Raw genomic sequence first — 8,984 nt, 5'->3', positions numbered from 1 at the left:
ATTCCAGCTACAAGTGTAAATCATGTGTGATTTCACTTATTTGGTTCTTATGCAAACATTAAAAGTCGCTCGGGAAAATCACGGCCACTTCAAAGAGGACCGAAAGTTCTTCTTTTTGCAGTCGTTACATTCTTTAGATATTTGCGCCCACTGGGTATTTAGCTAGGTGAAATTTTCAATTGGCAAAGGTATCATCATGCGCCTGTCAACATGCTATTGTCAGCAATTCTTGTTGGTAACCCTGCGTGGTTGGTACAACTGAAGTTGAGCTATCAAACAGCTGACGAGCAACTGCCGTGCGAATTGTTAACGGGATGGAGTAAGGCTGCTGTATGTTTACATATCAAGAAACAATTAACAGGTGCGTATTCAAAATATTTAATGTTATTATTTTCTTTATAAAGATTTGAGTGACATTGTTGCAGCTTTATGATGTTGTAAAGGGAAAGATAATGGCGTGGTTCTTGGCTCGAGTAACCTACTGATATTGCTCTGGCCTACATAACGTAACTTTTACCTTCCGCACTCCCTTCGCCAGTTCGCCTGCCAGAAGAGAGAAAACATTCAGCGAAGCCGGCCGTATGGGACGCTCGAAGAAGTACATACATTTTAACAGGTAGTGAAGGAATAACCAATTCTATGCTTTTGTTCTTTAAAAAAAAAGGATGTGAGAAAGAAACAATTAGTTGGAAGTGGTCGCACATGAAGAGTTCTGTTTATCCATCCATAGCTTTCAGAGTTAATAAGTCAAGGGCTTTTGAGTGAGGTAGGATTAAATAACATCCCATCGTTTTCAGTGTCAGAAAGTGTGTTTGTGAATAACATAACGTGTGGCTTATTCGCAGTTATTTGTTTGCTATACAGTGATATATTTATATTTTGTGTTACAACAAATTGCAATCTATTATTCAATTAATAATTGAATCAAACCGGAAAGACCTTCGTTGATTATTGCGGATAAGTTGAAAAAAAAGGGGGCCAGGAGTGAAAGTGAACGGATATTCTGCGATCAACAGCTGTGTTCAGTGTAGACGTGTCAGCTAATCCATTGTTCAACGCTGATGCCAGATATATTACAGTACGTAAATTATTTTATCTTTCAGAAAAACAAAAGAATAAGTATATATTGATGTTCGTATATGTTTTTATTTTAGAATATTTATACATTTTGTTCAACAAAAGTACGTACATTCCAAAATTATACAAACAGTTTTCGTTAATAATACTTGTATATAATGTACAGAAAATATTTTTTTTTTTTATTCTAGTGTGTAATGGAATATTATGTCATACAGCAGTTTCCGTTTGAAAGAAAGAAAAAAAATATCTAATGATCCACCACTTGTGGCTGTTCGTGCTCTTGTAGAAAGAGAAAGTTTAGACGAAGATGAAAAAAAGATAGCTGCATATAATGACTTTCTTCCTTGTCTTTGTCAGGTAGAAAGCAAAGGGTTATCGTAACCTTTGAATCACAGTAAATGTCAATGCAATTATTTTTGATAAAATATCAAAAAAGAAGGAATTATCGTTGTACCGGTACGTGTAATGTTAAATTTGATAATCTAAGATTAGAGGCAAATGTCAAAAGGATATATTTTTTCAATTAGGATGCATTTTTTTTCTTTTTTTTTAAAAATACATGTTAGAAGTCTTAATTTCGTCTCCGTTTCTTGTCTTTAATTTGCGTATTGGCTTATATTAAGGGCATTTCCTTCGTTGACAAAAATAGCCCTCTGTACAATGTGTATGCATTTGAAATTGCTTTTAAAATTTACACACCAGAAAGTTGATTTTTAAATCGTAAAAGAAAAGGTGTTATTTTGATTCTTAAGTACAACGAAATGCTTCCTGGGAAAATGACAGTGATCGTTAAGTATTGAGTCGATTCGCTTATATAAGCAACTTTCCTTTTTGAACAATAAAATGTTCTTGTTTCACAGTCAAAAGCGTTTTAACGTTGTAATATTAAATCCCACTTAATGTGTTTTGCAAACAGTTTCATTTTAAAGAAACTATTTTATCACCTATCTGCTTTTATAGGAAATTATTCTGTAATCTCATTCCTAACTTTTTTTTTTTTTAATGTAAGAAATAACATTAAAATGTAACATGGGATTGTATACTACCTGTTAATACATTCTACTGACAAAATAAACATGAAATATTTGCAAACATTGTTTTCTAAGTATGAAACTTTTGAATATAATAATTGTATGATTGAAAGAAGGAAAAAAGTAGATAGATCAGAGTTTTTCAGTGAGATTAATGAGCTGTTGAGACAGATTTGATAGTTGTACGGTTTAAATTTATTATTTCAAATTAGGGTGAAAAAATCAATGCTTTTTTAAAATTTAAATTACATCTTTCTTCTCGTATAATCCAAGTCGCGAACTGAATCAAAAATCATCAGGAATTAGCACTAAGTGTTAATTATACGGTTTAAGTGAAAGTATTGGGATTGAATTTTGAATTAATCTCCAATCGTTAATCTGTTCCAGTTTCAAACAATGTTTCTTAAGCATGGAGGAAAAAGTATTTCAGAAAAGTTATTGATATTTCTCAGGGACATATTTAAAACAAGTCAGGTGGTCCAGAACTAAATCGTGACACGAAATACATATAAAATACATAAATTTCATCTAAAGTTATGTAAAGTTATGTAAAATGTACAAGATGTGTAAGTTTCGGAGAGAGGATCGAAACCGCCCATATTATCTGGAAACAATTAAACAAACGCGCATACAGAAGATTTTTCGCCTTAAATGTCGAATGGTGATTTCCCCGGTAGAATAGTTAACAATTTACAAACCCTATGTTATGAAGAGAAGAGAACAGGATTGTCCTGTTACCCGTTCAAAACGGGATTTTTCCCTAATCATCTTTGAATGAAACACTCATTTTCATACTGTGCTGTACATACATTTGCGTCTCATGATTATTATCCTCCATAACCAAAATAACAGAACAGAAATGGGATTTCACTTCAAATTGATTGATTTCGGAATTTGATTTAAATCAATGATTTTCATTTTAAATATCAGATGATTTAAATCAATTCACTCTGTTTCAAATGAGGAGATTGAGGAGCAGGCGGTAGGGCGCCGCGGTGGTTGTGCAGTAGGATGCTCGCCTTTGATGTTAGTTGTTTTTTTTTTTTTTGCTCAATCCAAGACCATATGAGTGTGGTAGACAACTTGATATCCGTGGGTATTCTCAGGGCTCTCCCAAATTCTCATTCCGACACCAGTTTCATCATCATGCACTTTTATAAATAATCTATTTCGTGTATCCACAAGTTATACTGTGGGATGTAAAACTAGCAACTTTTCATTTCGTTGGCAGTTCTGCATGTGAACACATTTTACAGGAACACCATTACTACGGCAGCAAAAGTAATGAAATCTTGGTGCTGGTGTAGTTTTGTCGCACCATATATTCGAAGATTTATAGGTAAAATTCAATACCTTACATGAAAAGACATGTTTATAAGGGACAAATTTTTGTAGACGTCAGTATTAAACACAAAATAATACAGCGGTATTTTAGGTTTACAAGTGTAGGGTTACTAGTGTAAAATCATTACAAGTGCTTTACGACGGGTAAAATAAATAAGTGCATATAAAAGATGACTCTATTAGATGCTGTTTTCCATCGGCGGTACCATTCTGCACAGTGCACAGATCCTGTATTTTATGTTTATAAAAGTGAAGCGTTACTAGTATAAAACCATGACAATTGCTATTGAAACTCGTGTCATTGCCAAAAAAAACACTTCTTTTCACTACCCTCGGTTGCACACATACGCACCATTCATGACGCACCACAGCGCTACCGTGGAACTATGCCTTGATCGGTTAGATAGCATTCGTGCTTTTTAGTGGACACCTAGTACGGGTTGGTTTTTGTTTTTTGCTCTATACTTTTTATGCCACACATCGGGAAGCCGTATTTATATGAAAATCATAGGAGAATTGTAAATTTTTACAATTACCTCTGATGGTCCACTTGAATTTTATCTATGCCAAGTGATATATTTTTATGTCATCTCCAGGGGCGTCATTTCAGACTACGCTTTGGGTGGGGGGTCAAGAGTACCACCGACATAAGACTTTCACGTTTTGTATTAGTATATTAGTAGACAATCGATTAAAGTATATGTATTCCTCATACTCTGGGTGGGGGCAATTGCGCCCTCCTGCTCTCCCTAAATGACGCCCCTGGTCATCCTGCGAAAACCTTTTAGGGGACAATAAAAAGGATATTAATGAAAGAATTGAAATTTTTCAACAATTGTTTCTATTCTTAAAAAGTAAACCAGTACGGAAATATTTTTGGAAGCATTATTTAATTTTGAAAATTTTGAGATTCCTTGTACTGTTATTATTGCAACAATTATATTACTTAAAACTTAAGTACCGTAGCTATAATTATATTGAAGATAATAGAAATATGTGGAATAGGTAATTGAAAAACGAAGTTTTACCAACAATCAGTTTCTGTTCCAAATATTTTCGACGAATGAAGCTAATTACGGGTAATAATAGACGTTACTGTGCAAGTGTTACCTATAAACAGTAGAGAATAGTGGTCAAATAAAGAACAAAAAGTATTTCTTTGAGTGTAAATGGCGAAACAGACATTTAGTCTGCACCATATGATATATCTTCTAATGGAGATGGATAAGGTTGAGATAAGAAACATTTGTATGTAGATTAACAAGCGGGACAAATTTGTGCGGTTCAAATTTGATACTTTACTGGTGTCCAACCCTTTTATCGTGACACACTTTGTAGAAACTTACGAGCTTACGCAATTGTAATTAATATTATTATTAATAAGAAAATATATATCAAATAAGTGTGTTCGGACGTCGTTGGCCTTGGATAAAGTGTGTCGTCTGTCAAAAAAAGGTTTTGAACCACTGCTTTAAATGATAAAGGAATGTGCAAGAAAGTGGATGTGTTCAACAATCATCTGAACACAGTTTTTCTCCAAATTTAGTTGGTTAATCACTAATCACTACCAGTGCTGTCGAATTTTTGTGACATTTGCGGTTTTCGGTTTTTGAGAAAACCGATTTTCTTTTGCGGTTTTCAAAAGCGGATTTCCAAACGGAAACCGCAAAAGCTCTTTCCGATCGCGATTGAGATTGTCAGAGGTGTAGCGGTTTACGTTGAATATGCCTACAGTTTATCACCTAGGTCGTCTTAGATTTTTCTCCAACCCCAAAAAACGGGTGGTATTTCGTGATTAAAATATGTTTATGTACAACCTGAAAATCTGATGGTACCCGCTAAAATCGGGTAATATGGCAACACTAAGCTAAATAGAAAATAAGATATATCTCTATTTAAGATCACTACACATGCAACTCATGAAATTCAGTTTGAAATTTCATCCACTTAGACTGAGATCTTTTTTATTATTATTACTCTTTCCCCTTGTTTTTAAAAATAGTACTGCCACTCTTTCTTTTGTTAACAAGAAAGCACCACCTCCCTTTCTTTAAAAAAGAAAAGAAATGAAAGAAAGAAAAATCTAGATCGCAATACACAATTTTATTGTTGATTTATTGCCACTCCGATAAATGTGAGTGTTATGGTTTTGCATGTGCTGACTGGTTTCTAAACGGAAGTTCCAGACACCTGCAATAGTTTATAGTGAAGGAAACATCGATCATGTTTTATTCTTTATCTTTTTACTTCCCAATAACGATAGCCTTGCCTCTTTGTGAGAAATTGCAACTTATTATTATTATTATTATTATTATTATTTATTCTGCTAATTGTAAAAGTATACTCAACAAGAATTTCCGTACTCTTTAAGACATTTTAAGGAAAAATGCATTCTTTCCCCTCTGCAAATTTTGAGCACTTTTTCCCTACGCCGAGAGAAATTTCCCTCCATCTGGCAACTGTGAGCCGAAGTGGGGAAAGATTCTTTGCTGTTTTCTCGTCGTTACTTGGTATTAGTGCTGTCGAATTTTTGTGATATTTTTGGTTTTTGAGAAAACCGGTTTTCTGAAAACCAAAAACCGCATTTGCAGTTTTCAAAAGCGAAATCGCAAGAGCGGTTTTCAAAACCGACATTTCGGTTTTATGGAATTTCACTTATTTCAAAAACCGATTTCGACAGCACTAATCACTACCCACGAAAAGACGGATCAGTGTAACGTGAGCTTACTTTAGCTTCAAGTGTTGAGCTTATGTCTGCACTATACTATACTATAATTGTGATGTGTTCCTAACCTCAAACCATTCTAACCAACCTAAGCCCTTCCCTCTGGTTTAGTGGCTAATTCATGAGGTCCATATCTCATGTAGTCTCCGTGGTGAAAGAAAAGAACACTAAACTTCAACAGTCAAGCTATTGTAAGTTTCAAAACGTAGTGTAAGTTATTTAACATACTGTAAGCAGCCATATAGTAAGCTGATCTAAGTTTAACAAATGCTTACTCTAATATAAGTTATATGAAATGAAATGAAATATTTGAGTTTTACGTCCCACGGTTATGCCGGTTAGGCTAAAGGAGACGATGATGATGAGTAATGAATGAAATGGTGGAATGAAGAAACTGGGAGGAAACGGGAGAACCCTGAGGAAACACACGCACACGGTGTTTGTCCACCACAAAGTTAACTTGGCGGGGGCTGGGATCGAACCCGGGACCCCAAACACCAGAGGTGAATGCTCTACCACTGAGCTCTAATGTAAGTTATAGTGACTGCAAATAACGTCCACACTTGGAACTTCAGCGCTCAGCTCTACTCCTCAGCGCTCTGCCCGGGTTCGATTCCCGACCGGAGCTCCTGTGGTTTGGATTCCACGTTAATCAGTAGGTCCCATCTCATATAGCCTCGCTGCTGAAAGGGACGTTAAACTCAAAATCAACTTAGCTCAACCCCTTTGTGCTACTCCCCTGCTTTTGCTGTCTACAGCGTTTGCAATCTGCAGAATATTACGAAACAAATTACTTCGTACAAGCGTGCCTAGTAAGAGTGGGAAGTTGCTAATGGAATAAGAACTTTTGAGTCATTATATGTTATTGTGCAAATAGTCATGTAGTAATCGCTGTAAACTCAATATGCACACCTTGAACAATGTAAAAATCACCAGTCAAAAGATGTTTCTGTAGGTCACGAGATTCTTAATAAAAGAAATCTCAATATTTTTAGCCATTATCGTTGTGCACATCTATTTGCAAAATGCGCAACGGTAGGTGTAAAATGTATTATTGCTAGTTATTTGAATAGTTTAGTACTATTGTTGCATGAAATTAATTTTAAAAAGTTCGTAACCATTCTTGTGTGCAGATAGTTTATCGAAGAACTGTTAAGCCAATTTACTGAGGTAACCAACTAATTCAGCATTCTGAATATTTATTTGGAAATAGATTAAGACAGTAATTAACCCTAGTAAGCCCAAGGGATTCCACTGAATACTGTTAACGCTGCACGCTGTGTGGTTGTTTGCATGCATAGTTGTACTTTTTCCTTTCTCTAATTTTTATGCCCTGTCTAGTATTGAAATTGTCGTTATATGTCCTTTGTGCTGTTTTTAAAGCTAACAGTGTCAATGTAACTCGTGCAAAATTGAGCAACTATTGGGCCAAAATCCCTTAAACATTCCGTCATACTTAACATTCTCTCTCTTCCTCTCTCACCTTGTGTTTTCATCCGGAGACCTGGTTCGAATTTCGGTCCAGTTGTGCATTTTTTCACACTATGTATATCAGTACAATATTAACAAACGAAAATCATATTCACGAAGAAATTCATTGTCAATTAAAAGCAGGGAATTGTTATTATTCAGATCAAAATCTCTTGTCGCCGCAAATTCTGTCTAGGAATTTGAAGCTTAAAATATATAAAACGATAATCATATATGGTTGTGAAACATGGTCGCTTAATCCGAGGGAAGAGCGTAAACTGAAAGTATTTGAAAACAAGATCCTGAGACAAATATTCGGACCCAAGAGGAACTGGAATGGGGAATGGCGGGAACTTCATAACGAGGAACTACATAATTTATAAGGTTTACCAGATATTGTTGGGGTCATCAAATTTAGGAGACTCAGGTGGGCCGGTTATGTAGCCAGAATGGAAGAAAGTAGGAACGCTTTCGAAGTCTTAACTGGCAAGACCAATCGGAATTAGGAAGACTAGGCGCAAATGTTAGGACAATGTTGAAGATGGATCTCAGAGATAGGAATATGAAGTAGAAACTGGATCCAGTTGGCTAAAGATATAAGTCAGTAGAGAGCTTTTGTGAACGTGCATTGGACCTCTGGGTTCCATAGGCCATAGAGTTAGTTGTGTATATCAATACTCTGTTAGCTATATCTTGTTAACACAATTAACATTTATAGTAAAGAGATTTTGTATAAAGTCCAACGTAACAATAACAAGTGTAAGACCAACAGTGTACAGTTTTGTATGCTATATGATTTCTCTCATGGTTTATTTTCTTTATTTACCTAAAACCTTAACACTTTTTTTTCTACACATTTGTTTTGGTTCAAAGTCAGATCAAAGGTTGATTGCATTGAGTGTCTTAAGGATGGGTTTGAAAGAATCTGTATATATAAATCTTAAAATAGTCTTTGTCTACTACTAAAGAGAATATTATTTGAAATAACGACATTGATATAACCTTCATATACAAATCACATTTTAACATTTCAGCCCTAAAGAAACTTAAGATAATCCGATAAAGAAGCCATACGGGCTTAGTGTGTATATATATATATATACGAGGTGCGATACAAAAGAACCGCACCAGACTGTCGGTGGTGTCACCTTCAAAGTCGTCCCCCTCTGCTACAACACACTTCTTCATTCGCTGCTACCATTGTATGTAACATCCCTGGAAGCCAGTGGCGTATTTAGGGGGGAAGGGCTGCCGTGTCGTGACAAAACGCTGTAACTTTGGCGGAGAAGTTTTGCGAAAATGAGCCGTAAAGTTTTCATTCGAAAATGTGATCT

General features: G+C 35.3%; 1 protein-coding gene across 4 annotated transcripts in view; it reads left to right on the top strand.

Annotated features, from left to right (window-relative positions):
- Window positions 1-203: 203 nt before the first annotated feature.
- Window positions 204-8,984, top strand: part of LOC145670463 (alpha-N-acetylgalactosaminidase) — a 97,981-nt gene continuing 89,200 nt past the window's right edge. The window contains exon 1 of one of the 4 annotated variants that reach the window (XM_081739169.1): window positions 204-361. The gene's annotated coding sequence lies outside the window, so the exon portion shown is untranslated. The other 3 variants (XM_081739172.1, XM_081739173.1, XM_081739170.1) reach the window with 3 other exon arrangements.

Source organism: Thermobia domestica, chromosome 14 (genome assembly GCF_964235325.1).
Source record: "Thermobia domestica chromosome 14, izTheDome1.hap1.1, whole genome shotgun sequence".
NCBI classification, from domain to species: domain Eukaryota; kingdom Metazoa; phylum Arthropoda; class Insecta; order Zygentoma; family Lepismatidae; genus Thermobia; species Thermobia domestica.
The sequence above is the reverse complement of the archived record's forward strand: the minus strand, read 5'-3'. Positions and strand labels throughout refer to the sequence as shown.